Raw genomic sequence first — 17763 nt, 5'->3', positions numbered from 1 at the left:
GGCAACACAAGTCTATTCTGCAATCAAATTTTCCCTAGAGTGCTCACAAATTTTCAGCAGGGTTTGTTTGAGGTATCACGGATTACATGGAATTATCTTGGAAGGCAAATGAAGAAAGGTGATTGTTGCAAGAAGACAAAGATCACTTAAATGTAATTAGAACTAGCAGCAGCAGCATTCTGAATCCCAACTAATCAGACAACTATGTTGCTAATTTATACACGTGATTTTTGACTTTCGCAACAACTCTGTAAGACAGAGAAGGTTACTCGAAGAATGACCCACATATTAACGTCTTCCTGTAGAACTTAAGTTTGTCTTACAGCAACAATAATTTACTGCAATTGATTATAGACTTATTAGAACTCTGGGCCTTTCAGTCGTATTTGCACTGAAGGGACTTATAATGCTGCATAAGGAAAGATCGTCATTAATTTGGGGAGGTGGTCATGTGGGGAAAGTTTGCCATTTTCTCTTTTTCTTTCCTTGTTAAATAACATTTCTCTCGTGTTTGTGTCACGCGCGCGCGCGCGCACGCACTGACACACGAACAAAAAAGCACCCATTTAATCATTCAGAAGTGATTCCCCAAAGGTTAAAACAAGGGGGGTACAAACTGTTGCCTGTTTAAAGTAGCTTTCTCCTTGCTACTTGAGGGGTTTTGTTGGGTGAAGGTGGGGAAGTTCATTTGGAAGGAAGGTCTGGAGATCCCTCCACCTACAACTTTGAGAACATTTCTACACATGCCTCTTCCATAGCTCGGGCAATCTTCAGGACTGATTACAATGACAAGGAGCAGTTCGGAGGCTCAGAAGTACCACTCTTTTCAGATGCCAAAGCTACCAAAGGGAGAAGGACGGGGGCGCTGTCTGGTGACTGTTTGCATGTTTCCTCCCAGGCGGCGACCACCTCCAGGGATGCGCTCTCTGGCACTGCCGTTCGTGTCCCACTCGGGTCCCACGGCCGGGGCACAGGGATGCCAAGACGCAGATCCTCCATGCCGACGCTCTGGGGACTAAGTCACCCCAGCACGCCCTTTTCTGCCAAGCCACGGGCTCCGGACCGTCAAAAAACGCGCCAGGCCCACCTCAGTGGGCCAGGTCGTCCGGCCGCACCTAAGACTCGCGAGTCAGGAGTCCCGTCGCGCGCTCCTCCCCCGCCTCCCCCATCCCAAACGCGAGCAGCCTCGCCGCCTCTCCCGGAAACGAGCCTGCTGAGCAAAGGCGGAGGAAAACCTTGGGCCTTCCGCTCTGATTGGTCTCCCCCCGCCGTGCGGGGCGAGGCAGCGATTGGCTACCGAGCGTTGTCAGTCGCCGAGGCCAGAGCCTTCGCCGGGGAAGCGCAGCCGGGCTCGGGTGCTCCGGCTGCCGCCGCGGCTCCTCTAGCCGGTGCAGCTGGGCGAGCTCGCGCGGGCGCCACCGCCTCCGCTGCTGCCCACCCCGCAGCGCCGCAGGCGCTGCCGGTCTTGCAGGCGGACACCGGGAAGGGGAGGCCGAGAGAACGGAGCACGAGGAGGCGGCGGCGGCGAAGTGATGCTGCCGTTGGGGATGGGGCAGCGGCAGCGGAGCAGCAGCATCTACGGGACCCCGGCTGCAGCGTCCCTGTGGCCCGCGGGCCAGCCAAGCGACGGGAGACCACGCGCCCCACGGGTAAGGTCTGGCCCGGCGGTGCGCGCGCCGCCCCCGGGACCACTGGTGTTATCTTTGGGGGTTTCGAGGCTCATTGTTCCGGGGGCATTCAGACAAAGGTGTTTGGGACCCAGGCAGTGAGTCCGGACGCGCGGCTAGGCTGCCGGGTGCCACTCCTGCTCGTGCGTTTTCCCCTCTGCGCCGGCTGACTTTGATAGCGCGGGGATGGCATTGTGTGTGCATTTGCGTGTGTGAGCGCGCGGTTTAGGGCACTTTGCGGGGAGCGCGGTGGGTCCCCTCTCGCGTGAACCTACGTCCTTCAGGGCTCCAGGCTGGGATAGAGTGAATTGAATGCACTTGGCTGAGCTGGAGGGAGAGCGCACGAGAACGCACGGGGAAAGTCCTCAGTGGCTCATTCGAGAGCCTGGCAAATTGAGTTTATTGCCTTGATGAAAAGAGGGACCTGTCAGTGCGCCAGGGGACAGGCACATTCACCGAGGCTCCCCAAAGTCCCACTTTGCGCCGGGGACTTTGGAGGGGAGGAGATGAGAGAGGAAAGTAAAGGTTGGTCCGCTTCGCTGGAAAAAAGGATGATGGAGAGGGGGGAGAGGAACGAGGGTTGGGGAATGGAGCTAGGCTTGGAGAGTGGCGACTTTTTTTTGTCGGACGCCCCACGTAGGAAGCTCGCTACACTTTTCGGGGATGCAAATTTGGGGGAGGGAGAGAGTACAGCTTTGAGGGGCTGATTGAGGGTGCTCCTGGCCCGCGCCAGCGTGGGGCACGCGTGTCATTGGAACGGGGCGGGGCTCGAGTGCCGGTTCAGGTGGAGCCCCTACCTCATCAAGCTACCTTGGTAGATATCTTAGGGATCCGGACACGGCTGGGCGCGCGCGTGGCCGCTGCGAACTGTCGGGTGGCTCCGCCCTCGGAGAAAGTTCCAGCCCACTGGGGTCTGGGTAACTAGACCTAAAGCAGGTTAACCTCCCAGGTGTAACCAGGTTTACGTACCCAGCTTCCTCCAGTACCTACACTGTTTTTTTATTTTACATATTAGATTAGCTTATTTTGTAAGGCCACTGAGAGTTCCACCCGCGATGTAAACCTTTCCGCAGAAGACTGTTTTTTTCGCTGCTGCAAATGTATGGTGCTACCGGGCTAAGTCCAAATCTCCGGGGCTCAGTGCAGGGGTTTCTCCATCCCTCTTCAGGACGCACGAAGTTATTTTTGGCGATTGCTTTGTATGTGGTCTTTTGTCTCCTAGGAGTCTTTGCTTGGAAAGTTCTTGAAATACCTCGGCACTGACAAACTGTCCCTGCCTGGCACAGATGGAGAGGCTGTGGTCCTTTACAGAAGCGAATGAATTGTAGCGGGGAATGGGAGTGGAGAGGGCAGCTCCCTTCTTACCAGCTAGAACCTTTGGAAACCGTTTAAAAATTAAGATGAGAACAGCACTTCCCCAGTTCTGTAGATCCTTAATCCCTTTCACTGGAGGAATATTTTGCCCCTAAACACAACGCAGCAAAACACAACAAAAATAAAACCCAAATCCCAGCGGCGGAAACGACTTTGGCGGGGCTCATTTCTGATTTGGCAAAGCTAAAAAAAAAAAAAAAAGTAAAAACACCTCATAGAAATGCTGCAGAAAAATCAGAAGGAGCTGTCCAAAATGTCAGCATTTTTTACAAGTTTTTTTTTTAATTTTAAAGATTACTCCCCCCCCCAAGTTAGTAATTTAAAATAATTATGAAGCAGATGAATGATTTACTGGTGAACTAGGAATGATGTTAATTTTATGTCTGAGAATGGTTGCACATTTTTTTATCACAATGCATGAACTGTAAGTGGAATTTTTCGTTCTATTTTACTCGAATACTTATAATTGCATTCGGCTTAGTACGAAATTGGTAGCAAGTATTTTCCCCTTAGTAGTCATCACATCTGGTTTGAAAGGCTAGTTTTTAGGTATCATTAAAGAGAGTATAGCTTGTGATTGTTACATGTCAATACAAAATTTACCTGTTGTCAGGTGAGTACTATAATATTACAATATTTGGTTGTCACTTTTAGGACTTTATTAAGATGATTAACACAATAAACACGTTGTTGCATTACTAATCAATAGTTTTAAAATAAGCTTAAAACCACTTACTAAAAGCATCCAGTTATCAAAGTGGAACTTTTAAGGAAATTTTCAAATACTTGGTGAAGAATGTGGTTTTTCACTTTGCAAACAAGTAACGTCTTATAAATCCACTGCATTATATATATATTGGGGCAAGTCACAACATTCTAAGCAGAAACAGAGCTTTTGTATTCATTTTAAGGGGTTTTGTGTTTTTTTTTTGGAGGGAACAGACTTTTATTTGGGAGTATTTTGCAGGTAATTAAATACATTTTCAAAACCACCAGACAAAAATGTAACAAAGTGCAGAGAAATGTGTCAGTGAGCAGAAATATTAGGATAAAGCAGCAATGTTTGTGTGTCACTGAGGGTAACTACACAGGGAGTGTGTGGGAAGGGGGGCACTCAGGTTTAGGGGAGGTAATAGATAAAGTTAGCAACTTTAGTTTATACAAGCAATTCAAGTTCTACCTATTCTGCAAATTCACTTTAGTTTTGACTTGTTTTGCTGCAGGGCAGCCCGTGAGCTCAGATTGCCATATTTTCTAGATGGAATTTAGTAACTCAAGTAAATGTCAAGTTGTCAAGACTCCGGGCCACCAAATTCACTTTCTGACCTATACTGGATTTTAATTTCAATACTGCATAACTTTTGTAAAAGATCACATTTACTGTGAATAGCAATACAATAAACACCAAAATCTTCTTGAAACATAATTAATTTGTCAAGTAGTCATGATTAGTTTCTGTTAATAAGTTGTTAAGTAAGACAGTGAAGTTTATTTTAATTAATAGTAATTTATATTAATTTAATTCATGGTGAAACCATTTTGTTTTTTGAAAACTAACATGTTTCAGGGAATTAAAAACCTCCAGCAGTTGAGTAAATCTGAAATTCATTTGCATTCTCTCCTAGTCTGTCTGTCTGTCTCTCCCTCTCCCTCCCTCTCCCTCCCTCTCCCTCCCTCCCCTCCCTCTCCCTCCCTCCCCTCCCTCTCCCTCCCTCTCCCACACACACACACACACACACACACACACACACGCACGCACGCACGCACGCACGCACACATACTGAAAATGCTCTCAGGAAAACTGTAATCACTCCTGAATTTGAAACAAAGTCTCCAACCCATCCTAAGTGATGAATATACTTCATAAGGCATAATTCTCATCCTTTTAGGTAATATCTTACTAATTAGTAATGATACTGGTTTATTCAAGTAAATTGTAACAAATTGAACTGTGTTCCAGCTGTGTGCAAAACATTGTTCTAGATGGCTTTGACTATATTAGAGAGTAAATCAAAGACTCTTGTCCTCATAAAGCTTATATTTTCTTGGGGTAAAATAGATCATAAAGAAAAAATATAAGTAGGTAACTTATTTTCAATATATTTTGTAACTTATTTATATATGTATATAAATGTTTTATCACCTACCAGCCTACCCACTATCCATGGCTCAGTCTCTTTCCATCTCATTTTGTCTCCAGTCAATACACATCTACCCACACACCCACACAAAAATACTCACATTAATCTAAGAACTGAAAAGTGATCATGGTGAATGTCTGATCTATGTTACTTCTGAAGCTGTGTAACTGAAAACACTGCATATGATGACAGTTAAAGATGATTTAAAGATAATTAACAATTTAAAGACAGTTTAAGATGATTTAAAAACCTTTAAAGATGGTTAACTATTTAAAGATGATTAAGCAAAATATGACAGGATATCTGCCTTTAAAAATTCTTTAAAATCAAATAATATTTTTTCAGAGGAACTGAAGTGGGAAATACTATCTTTTAACATATTGCATTCAAACCAACAACATTTTAAAGGATGTTTATGACTATCTATGGTCAATCTACATAACCTCATTTAAAGGAGATGAGTGAATTAGATATGCGGATGACACCACCCTTAGGGCAGAAAGTGAAGAAGAACTAAAGAGCCTCTTGATGAAGGTGAAGGAGGAGAGTGAAAAAGTTGGCTTAAAGCTCAACGTTCAGAAAACTATGATCATGGCATCTGGTCCCATCACTCCATGGGAAATAGATGGGGAAACAGTGGAAACAGTGTCAGACGTTACTTTTTTGGGCTCCAGAATCACTGCTGATGGTGACTGCAGCCATGAAATTAAAAGATGCTTACTCCTTGGAAGGAAGGTTATGGCCAACCTAGATAGCATGTTTAAAAGCAGAGACATTACTTTGCCAACAAAAGTCCGTCTAGTCAAGGCTATGGTTTTTCCAGTGGTCATGTATGGATGTGAGAGTTGGACGGTGAAGAAAGCTGAGCGCCGCAGAACTGATGCTTTTGAACTGTGGTGTTGGAGAAGACTCTTGAGAGTCCCTTGGACTGCAAGGAGATCCAATCAATCCATCCTAAAAGAGATCAATCCTGAGTGTTCATTGGAAGGTCTGATGTTGAAGCTGAAGCTCCAATACTTTGGGCACCTCATGCGAAGGGTTGACTCATTGGAAAAGACCCTAATGCTGGGTAGGATTGGGAGCGGGAGGAGAAGGGGACGACAGAGGATGAGATGGTTGGATGGCATCACCGACTCGATGAACATGGGTTTGGGTAGACTCCGGGAGTTGGTGATGGACAGAGAGGCCTGGCGTGCTGCAGTTCATGAGGTCGCAGAGAGTCGGACACGACTGAGCGACTGAACTGAACTGAACTGAGTGAATTAGAAGTAGAAATAAGCACCCAGATACATAATTTTAATGAGAAATGTTCTACTTCTTCCACATTGAAAGTGATGTATTCATGTACCTATGTGAAAGTCAGTCAAAACCCCTCGAGTTTGAGGTCCAAGTTTTCCTAAAGTTTATGCATCCCCTCCAAAAAAACCCCCCCAAACCTCACAATCTGATCATCTAATAATAAATGACAAACACTTCAAAAATTTCAAAATTAGTCTGTCTTTAATTCAAAATTGATTTTGTTATCCAGTCAGTTCAATTACAGATAAAACCTTGCAGTATTTTCTCTACTCTTGCGCATGAAAGTGTGCAATTATCATTCCAGTTTCACTTTCTGTGCTTTTTGTTTCATTATTTTCTTTAGAGTCTTTAGCTTACATCTCAAAATAAATGTGTGTGTGTTTACCTTCATGTAAAGAATGGGCCCTAGCTTGACTTTCAAAAGTTAGTTTGTGAACAGTATTTTTATATTAGAGGAAAACTGAAATTGTAGTCTCAAGAAGCCACATTACATAATGAATTAATACCATCTTATTCACAAGTTTTATTATGACTATATTATTACTGCAGGGCACACAATATTAATAATGGTCATTTCTGAATTGATTTCCATCATTCAAGGAAAATCTTTGACATTACTGCTCTGCAATTCATTTTTAGGAGATGAGGAAACATCTTGTGATACTGCTGTTTCAGTATATGCTCAGCTTCAAAAATTCATGTACCACCCACTTAAGCCTTTACCTTTTATTGCCCTGGCTTTTCTCCTTTCTGCCCAAATACAAAACTTTAGGAAAACAGTGGTTAAACATGCAAGTAAAGCAACCAATAGTTATTGTACCTAGCACACAAAGTCAGCTCTGGCTGATTATGAAACAGATGAAAACTCACCAGAAGTCGGGTATTTAGACCCCGGAAAAACCCAGGTCATTAGTCTAATGTCCCCTATGTATAAGAAAGAACTTTAGGGAGTTAATAATTACCCAAGGTCAACTGAAAGTAGAGCCAGGTTTAGAAACATTGTTTGTCAACTACTAAGTGTACAAGTTGACTCCATGTCAGCTGCCCTTTATACAGCCTTGCATTTATAATGTGGTAACATCAGATTGGTTTTTTTTCTCTCTCAGTTCTTATAACAATAAAAACTTAGAACAGTGGACTAAACAACAGACAAGTTACAGGTGAAGCAGACAGACCTTTTATTAGACACTCCCAAGACATGGGAGTAGACCAGCCGGAAGGGAGTTGACCTAACATTCCCTTTTGACTTCCCGCTTTTTATACTTCTGTCTGCTTCCCGGTGATAGTGTTAAAGAACCTGCCTGCCAGTGCAGGAGACATAAGAGATATGGGTTTGATCCCTGGGTCAGGAAGATCCCCTGGGGGAGGGCATGGCAACCCACTCCAGTATTCTTGCCTGGAGAATCCCTTGGACAGAAGAGCCTGGGGGGCTGCAGTTCATTGGGTTGCACAGAGTCTGACACAGCTGAAGGGACTTAGCACAGCTCACACTCCTCCTCCTGGTTGTGCCCTGTGCAAAATAGGGCTTGTACCCACCACCAATCAAGAAAGGGAATGCAAATAGGTATATGTCCAAGGCCATTTGACAGTTGCAAGTTACAGAACTGTTGTATTTGTCTTCCCATAGTTCAGTCTGTTACAATCAAATGCATATATGTATAGAATATTTATGAACCCTTGATTGGCTCCTAGCTATCTAGGATTCCTTGAGGAAGCCCCTGTGGTTAGTTTGTATCCACTGTGTGCCTAGGGTGCCTGTGCAGGAGTTGGAAAAGCCACTGTGGTTATTTTGTAGCATATCTGTGAGCTCTCCTGGGTGTGTCTGATATGGGGTTTAGAGATCAGCTTGCAACCTTTTCCTTAAGCCACCCATGCTTGCTCATACCTAACTTCCTACCTGACAGTAATGTAAGCAGAAATGACTACATCTACCAATTTGTACATCTGAATATTTTCTAATAACATCTAAAATAATATATCACATTAATATTATGTTGGATCAAGGAAATGAAAAATGGGGAGGCATTTAGAGATGTCATCTAAGATTTATAGGGCTAGAGGTGTGTCTGCATGTAAAATATTTGTATTTAATACAGTCATTTTGTCTACAGATTCCTTTAAAATATTTACCAGTATTTCTGAAACAGGATTACTTACTTCCAGAGATCTATAGATTTTAAAGTGATCAATAGGTGAATTCAGGGACTTCAGGAGATAACCATGGTTTGCAAGTTTTTTCCATTCATGAATGTTCCAGATTAAGGGAAAATGGTTAAGAAAACCTTAAAAGCTACTGCTCTAAATTAGCATAAACCAAAACAGAACACAACAGAGGGAGGGAACATGTGTGGCTAAGGAGAGGATTTTAAAGGATAGTCCCTCTCTTATTACTCAAGGAAAAGGGGGAAAAAAAACAAAACAAAAAACCCTGTTGTTAGATTTTATCAGAAAACAACCAGGGTGGTGGTTTGAAGAGACACTGTGTTGCAAATTTCTAAGATGCAGATTTGCAACTGATTAGATGGCTTTTTACTGAAATACTGCACTTGGTTCTGAGTTTCTGCAGTTAACATTTTGTTTCTTCTTTGACTAAGAAATGTTTTCATGACATATATAGATGACATCAGAGCTGAATCAGTTCCTCACTGAACAACACAATTTGTGGGTGACTTCACTAGGGCTCTAGTACTCAATCAAAGAAAATTGCCAGAGGTATAGTTGAATTGGATACGATTGGCTATAAATTTAAGTGCTACTTCAGTTGAGTTCAGTCGCTCAGTTGTGTCTGACTCTTTGCGACCCCATGAATCGCAGCACGCCAGGCCTCCCTGTCCATCACCAACTCCCGGAGGCTACCCAAACCCATGTCCATAGAGTTGGTGATGCCATCCAGCCATCTCATCCTTTGTCATCCCCTTCTCCTCCTGCCCCCAATCCTTCCCAGCATTAGGGTCTTTTCCAATGAGTCAACTCTTCCCATGAGATGGCCAAAGTATTGGAGTTTCAGCTTCAGCATCAGACCTTCTAATGAACACCCAGGACTGATCTCCTTTAGGATGGACTGGTTGGATCTTCTTGCAGTCCAAGGGACTCTCAAGAGTTTCCAACACCACGGTTCAAAAGCATCAATTCTTCAGCACTCAGCTTTCTTCACCGTCCAACTCCCACATCCATACATGACTACTGGAAAAACCATAGCCTTGACTAGACAGACTTTTGTTGACAAACTAATGCTTGTTTAACTTATATGCAGAGTACATCATGAGAAACGCTGGGCTGGAAGAAACACAAGCTGGAATCAAGATTGCCGGGAGAAATATCAATAACCTCAGATATGTGGATGACACCACCCTTATGGCAGAAAGTGAAGAAGAACTAAAGAGCCTCTTGATGAAGGTGAAAGAGGAGAGTGAAAAAGTTGGCTTAAAGCTCAACATTCAGAAAACTAAGATCATGGCATCTGGTCCCATCACTTCATGGGAAATAGATGGAGAAACAGTGGAAACAGTGTCAGACTTTATGCTTTTGGGCTCCAGAATCACTGCTGATGGTGATTGCAGCCATGAAATTAAAAAACGCTTACTCCTTGGAAGGAAGGTTATGGCCAACCTAGATAGCATATTTAAAAGCAGAGACATTACTTTGCCAACAAAAGTCCGTCTAGTCAAGGCTATGGTTTTTCCAGTAGTCATGTATGGATGTGAGAGTTGGATGGTGAAGAAAGCTGAGCGGCACAGAATTGATGCTTTTGAACTGTGGTGTTGGAGAAGACTCTTGAGAGTCCCTTGGACTGCAAGGAGATCCCATCAATCCATCCTAAAAGAGATCAATCCTGGGTGTTCATTGGAAGGTCTGATGTTGAAGCTGAAACTCCAATACTTTGGGCACCTCATGCGAAGGGTTGACTCATTGGAAAAGACCCTAATGCTGGGTAGGATTGGGAGCGGGAGGAGAAGGGGACGACAGAGGATGAGATGGTTGGATGGCATCACCAACTCGATGGACATGGGTTTGAGTAGACTCCGGGAGTTGGTGATGGACAGAGAGGCCTGGCGTGCTGCAATTCATGGGGTCGCAAAGAGTCGGACATGACTGAGCGACTGAAATGAACTGAACTGAGGTTGGCCATAACTTTCCTTCCAAGGAGTAAGCATCTTTTAATTTCATGGCTGCAGTCACCATCTGCAGTGATTTTGGAGCCCCCAAAAATAAAGTCTGACACTGTTTGCACTGTTTCCCCATCTATTTCCCATGAAATGATGGGACCAAATGCCATGATCTTAGTTTTCTGAATGTTGAGCTTTAAGCCAACTTTTTCACTCTCCTCTTTCACTTTCATCACGAGGCTTTTTAGTTCCTCTTCACTTTCTGCCATAAGGATGGTGTCATCTGCATATCTGAGGTTGTTGATATTTCTCCCGGCAATCTTGATTCCAGCTTGTGCTTCTCCCAGACCAGCATTTCTCATGATGTACTCTGCATATAAGTTAAACAAGCAAGGTGACAATATACAGCCTTGACATACTCCTTTTGCTATTTGGAACCAGTCTGTTGTTCCATCTCCAGTTCTAACTGTTGCTTCCTGACCTGCATACAGGTTTCTCAAGAGGCAGGTCAGATGGTCTGGTATTCCCATCTCTTTCAGAGTTTTCCACAGTTTATTGTGATCCACACAGTCAAAGGCTTTGGCATAGTCAATAAAGCAGAAATAGATGTTTTTCTGGAACTCTCTTGCATTTTCGATGATCCAGCGGATGTTGGCCATTTGATCTCTGGTTCTTCCGCCTCTTCTAAATCCACCTTGAACATCTGGAAGTTCACGGTTCATGTAGAGTTGAAGCCTGGCTTGGAGAATTTTGAGATTACTTTACTAGCATGTGCTAAGTGCTAAGTCGCTTCAGTCGTGTCCGACTCTGTGCGACCCCATAGACGGCAGCCCACCAGGCTCCCCCGTCCCTGGGATTCTCCAGGCAAGAACACTGGAGTGGGTTGCCATTTCCTTCTCCAATGCATGAAAGTGAAAAATGAAAGTGAAGTCGCTCAGTCGTGTCCGACTCTTAGCGACCCCATGGACTGTAGCCCACTAGGCTCCTCCGTCCATGGGATTTTCCAGGCAAGAGTACTGGAGTGGGGTGCCGTTGCCTTCTCTACTAGCATGTGAGATGAGTGCAATTGTGCGGTAGTTTGAGCATTGTTTGGCATTGTCTTTCTTTGGGATTGGAATGAAAACTGACCTTTTCTGGTCCTGTGGCCACTGCTGAATTTTCCAATTTGCTGACATATTGAGTGCAGCACTTTCACAGCATCATCTTTTAGGATTTGAAATACCTCAACTGAAATTCCATCACCTGCACTAGCTTTGTTTGTAGTGATGCTTCCTAAGGCCCACTTCACTTCACATTCCAGAATGTCTGGCTCTAGGTGAGTGATCATACCATCGTGATTATCTGAGTCGTGAAGATCTCTTGTATAGTTCTTCTGTGTATTCTTGCCATCCTTCTTAATATCTTCTGCTTCTGTAGGTGCATACCATTTCTGTCCTTTATTGAGCCCGTCTTTGCATGAAATGTTCCCTTGGTATCTCTAATTTTCTTGAAGTGATCTCTAGTCTTTCCCATTCTGTTGTTTTCCTCTATTTCTTTGCAGTGATCACTGAGGAAGGCATTCTTATCTCTCCTTACTATTCTTTGGAACTCTGCATTCAGATGGGAATATCTTCAGATGGGAATATCTTTCCTTTTCTCCTTTGCTTTTCGCTTCTCTTCTTTTCACAGCTATTTGTAAGGCCTCCTCAGACTCAGCCATTTTGCTTTTTTGCATTTCTTTTCCATGCGGATGGTGTTGATCCCTGTCTCCTTTACAATGTCACGAACCTCTGTCCATAGTTCATCAGACACTCTCTCTGTCAGATCTACTCCCTTAAATCTATTTCTCACTTCCACTGTATACTCATAAGGGATTTGATCTAGGTCATACCTGAATGGACTAGTGGTTTCCCCACTTTCTTCAGTTTAAGTCTGAATTTGGCAATAAGGAGTTCATGATCTGAGCCACAGTCCGCTCCCCGTCTTGTTTTTGCTGACTATGTAGAGCTTCTCTATCTTTGGCTTCAAAGAATATAATCAATCTGATTTCGATATTGACCATCTGGTGATGTCCATATCTAGAGTCTTCTCTTGTGTTTTTTGGAAGAGGGTGTTTGCTATGACCAGTGCGTTCTCTTGGCAAAATTCTATTAGCCTTTGCCCTGCTTCATTCTGTACTCCATGGCCAAATTTGCCTGTTATTCCAGGTGTTTCCTGACTTCCTACTTGTGCATTCCAGTCCCCTATAATGAAAAGGACATCTTTTTTGGGTGTTAGTTCTAGAAGGTCTTGTAGGTCTTCATGGAATCGTTCAAGTTCAGCTTCTTCAGCGTTACTGGTTGGAGCATAGACTTGAATTACCATGATATTGAATGGTTTGCCTTGGAAACAAACAGAGATCATTCTGTTGTTTTTGAGATTCCATCCAAGTACTGTATTTCAGACTCTTTTGTTGACCACGATGGCTACTCCATTTCTTCTAAGGGATTCCTGCCCACAGTAGTAGATATAATGGTCATCTGAGTTAAATTCACCGATTCCAGTCCATCTTAGTTCGCTGAATGGGTGAATTTAACTCAGATGACCATTATATTTAAGTGCTAGTAGACAGGAAAAATTGCACTAAACATGCACATTTGCACTGTGACTGCATGAATACGGCACATGAACTAATATAAACTCCCTCCATTGCTGCTGAGTTCCTACCACAGTCTATCACTTCTTTTATTCCTATCTCTATTAAATGACAATAGTATTGCTGATTACTTCAATTGCGATTTTTGAGTTGAATGTGAGTAATACATATTGATTTCTCTGAGTGAACACAGCCATCTGATTACAGACAGGAGAAGTGCTATATTTTATAAGCAAGACTAAAAAATAATGAATTACGCTGATAAAGTCATTTTAAGTGGTAATTTTGGCCTAATTCTTTATTTGAAGAAAACGATGGTTTTTAGTTTCTAACCATGCTGATTAAAATAAAAAAGTAGGCCAATCCTGAAATGTCCTGAAGGCGGCTGAAGTAGTCATTTTTTTTTCCTCCATCTTTATTGGTTTCTTCTCTCTGTCTCTCTGTCCCTTTGTCTGTCTTGACAGATAGATATTTTATATTCTAAATGTCGTAAGGAGTTATTTCAGAGCTGCCTGAAATTTTCTACTGACTTTTTGTTATAGTAAGTCAAGACTCAGAGGAAATTAAGACGCAAACCTTTACTAATGGATATTGACAAGAAATGAGAAAAGGTAGGGGGTTTTCTAAAATAGAAATATTGAATGTGTATGTGTGTGTATATACACACACACATTTGTAGACAATCCAAATTAAAATACAAAGAGATTGTTGTGAAATTTAGAGATTCGAAAATTCACACAGAATAGCAAATAAGTTTTTTTGAATATTAAAAAAATTTATTTGGCTGTGACAAGTCTTAGTTGCAGTAGTTGGGGGCCTTTAGTTGTGGCATGAGAACTTCTACATGTGGCATGTGGAATCTAGTTCTTGGACCAGGAATCAAACCCAGGCGCCTGCATTGGAAACATAGAGTCCTAGCCATTGAACCACCAGGGAAGTCCCAGCAAATAAGTTTTAATTGCAAAAGAATGTTTTAATTAAAATACAACCCACAACATTGAGACAAATTTGCACTGTCAAGTAATGATATTAAAAATGGCTGTAATTAACACAGTATATTAACAAGCAGACAGACCTGAAGAAGAAATGAAAAGAACCTCAATATACAAACTCTAAAATATGGAAAATAAAGCATAATATGCAATAATCACAAATCTGTGGGAAAACAAAAAATGATCAATATATGGTTCTGGGAAAATTGAGTAATTATTTGCAAAAAAGGTACACTCTGTATCTCACATTGCATTTCGAAATAAATGTCAGATGAAGAAACTCTAAATCAAGTTAGAAGAAAATAGAGACTTCGTAAACACAGTATAATGGGGAAAATATACAGATTTGACCTCAAATTTTAACAGACTTAAAAGTGCCATAAATAAATCAAGAGAATATTTTTAGCACATTATGAATAACAGTTTAATATTACTCTAATAATAACCTTTCAGTGTTTCTGTTAGAGGACTTACCTCAAAATATTGTGATTCACAGCTTATATCCATCTTACTCACTAGATTGTAAACCTCTTAAAGAGAGAAAGTGATTATCATCATTTTATCCCTAGTACTTTCAACATAATCAGGGACAATAGACATTGTCATTGACTACTAAAAGTTTTCCAAGTATACCAATAGAGAAATGAACTAAGAAATAAATTGATAATCTATAAAAGCTGGACATATATAAGACCAGTAAGCATCCAAAATTTTAACTTAATGATAAAAGGTAAAGGCAAAAAATTAGACACGTTTTTTAGCTTATCAGAGTAGCAAAGGCTGTAAGTGAAGGTTGATTCATTTACAAATTTGATGGGACAAAATGCAGATTCCCGTAAATTTTTGGTAAGGCTTTTCATTGATGTTTACAGAAATCTTTTGTTGCATGCTACAGACATTAATTATGACTAACTTAAGGAATAAGATCCACAATGAAAAGAAGGTATTTTGTAGAAGAAAAGGAGAGGAAATACAGTAGCTACAGAGATAATGGAAGAAACTGCTGAAACCTTTGGCAGGAACCATGACTGGGATGAATCAGCATCAGTCCTTTTCTGTCCATGTGTCAATTTGCTCAAAGCCCAAATTCCTGGAATGAGAAACACGATTGACCTAGCTCAAGTTTCATACCTAGGCTTTCGTCAGCAGATCACCGGACACCTTGGTTGCCCTGCTGTCAAGACCACACTCAAAAGAAAATCAAGGGACTCTTAACTGAGGAGCTCGTTGTGGAAAAACAACAGGTATTCATAGTGTGTGTATCAGAAGCCTTAAAGGTATCGCCTTTGTTTCAGTAATACCACTTCTAGCAGTTAATTTATATAATTAGAAATAACACACAGTTTCATTAAAATGCCATTTGTAGTAGTTTGGTAGTAAAATATAGTCGACTTGGCCAATAACATCAGAGTAATGAAATTATGGCATATATTATTAAATTATGATTTTGAAAGCTTGGTAATAACATTGGAAAATGCTGATGAGATCATAGTGGAAAAGAATACAAAATTTAATATGAAGGAGAAGCTTGCATTCACATGTACAAAAAGGCTTAAATAAAATATTAATGTTTGTTTTGAGGGGTATTAGGATTATGGGAATTTTGTGTTTAAGCCTATGAAAATGGTTTTGGCAGGAACAAGCACTACTTCAATAATATGAAAATCAATACTAAAACAAAAAGACAAAAAATGACTGGAGAAATGACTGTGACTTTGAGCTTCTCGACAGCTGTATTGGAAGCAAAATATTGGACTGATATTCTTAATTTTGTAAGGAAAGGAGCTTTGTATAATACAACATTACCTTTTCCACATTAAGTTAGTTACTATATCAAGTGAAATTTGGCTAGATTCCTATCTGAGTGACTTTTCAGGAGCCATCATGGACTTTGCTTTTTAAGTCTTTAGCTTAATGTAATAGAATTTAAAATGTGTTCTCATTTTATGGTTCAAATGAAGAATTCTTACTAGCATAGGAAGTTAGAATAAAAATAATTACTTATATTGATATGTGTATTTCATTGTTTACCTTGCTCATTCGCATAAGCTCATGCTTAAATTGAGACATTATATCTTAAGATAAACTATAATTTGGCTCGGTTGTTTATTAAATAAAATTAAAGATACTATACAATTTGATGGTAATAAAGCAGAAACCCATGCTTCCTTATATAAATCAGAAAGCAAGCATAGCTGAATATTTTGAATATTATTTTCCTCTTTTTCATACCTACAGCTCAGAAATTATAATTTCCAAAGAAGAACAAAGGGGTCTGGATATAATAATGGGTGGAATTTTCCTAAAAGAGCAATGTGTTTCTATTGTCATACATTTTCCCCCTGGCAGTTTACTGTGGTGTGTTGGCAGAGCCTTGTATGGGATGATCTTGTGAATTATATTTGAACAAACAATACAATTAGTGGAAAAGAACAGAAGAAACAGAAAATTGGCTGATCTTTGGTTTCCTCTAATGATCACTGCCACCTTGTAGCTCGTGGGCAGTCTAGCAGCTAGTACCCTCCCAGGGTATAGGCTAGGATCATTTCGTTGTCATTTTCCTTTGTTAATGTATGTACTTTTTGAGTGGATAGTACACACATGGCAGAAAACACATGGTAAAAATTCTCCATTTCATATCCCTTCTCCATACACCCAGTATTCATCTTTCCCAAAGAGGTAATTACTCTTACTAGTTTCTTGGTGTCTTTTCAGAGCTTGCCTAGTGGATACAAACAAACACTAAGCCTTCCAACGTTTTCTTTTTTCTTCCAATTTTTATACAGATGCTAACATTGTTGTGTGTGTGTGTATATGTGTTTTGCTTCCTGTTTTTTAAACTCAGAAATGTTGGAAGGACTGTCAAAGTTGATCGTTTCTTCATTCATTTTTAAACTTCATGGTAGTACATTTGTTGAAAGTACCATAATTTATTATCAAACAGTTGCCTCCTAATGAATGATTGTGGTTTTCAGATCTTTTAGCCAATGCAACCAATACTGTCATGCAAAATCTTGTAAGCATTATTTCATGTGTGCAAGAATCTTTAAGACATAGAAGTGGAGTCTCTAGATTAAAATGTATGGGTCTTTGTTTATTTTACATCTGATTACCTTGCTTTCCTTGTTTTTCGTCCCATGATTAATAGTGCTGAATTGAACTGGACCAAAAACTAGTATTCATGAAATTTTGCTAGAGACCCCTCACCCAGGTTTGCCACGATCTACCAGTATGCTTTGTGTTTATGCAGTTTACTGTGGACTTATCTTGGTTGGTGATCTTTCAGCATCTGCTTTACCATCTTGACCACAATAATAGTCACTAGAATAGGCAGACTTTGTCAAGTTATTCCTTAATTTCAGGTAGTCTCCTTTCCTATCCTTTGGTCTACTAGACTAAGCCAATTATATGAGCAATAGAAGGACTTGTTCTTCATCTACTAAATAATACTATTAAAAATAATCATGTCCCGTCTTGGCAAGGATGCAGTGAATCTGGTGCTTTCAGAAACTGTTGCAATTAAGATTGGCACAGCCCTTTTGAAAAGCAACTTGGCAGTATATTGGGGTA

General features: G+C 41.1%; 1 protein-coding gene across 3 annotated transcripts in view; it reads left to right on the top strand.

The window, feature by feature from the left end:
- The first annotated feature begins 1287 nt into the window (after positions 1-1287).
- The window catches only part of B3GALT1 (beta-1,3-galactosyltransferase 1), a 609729-nt gene continuing 593253 nt past the window's right edge, over positions 1288-17763 (top strand). For all 3 annotated transcript variants that reach the window (XR_014080209.1, XR_014080210.1, XM_081582626.1), the window contains exon 1: positions 1288-1649. The gene's annotated coding sequence lies outside the window, so the exon portion shown is untranslated. The remainder of the gene's footprint in view (positions 1650-17763) is intronic.

This window comes from Giraffa tippelskirchi, chromosome 3 (assembly GCF_054371585.1).
Source record: "Giraffa tippelskirchi isolate mGirTip1 chromosome 3, T2T-mGirTip1v1.2.pri, whole genome shotgun sequence".
In the NCBI taxonomy this organism is placed as follows: Eukaryota; Metazoa; Chordata; class Mammalia; order Artiodactyla; family Giraffidae; genus Giraffa; species Giraffa tippelskirchi.
This window is presented reverse-complemented; position numbering and strand designations above follow the sequence as displayed.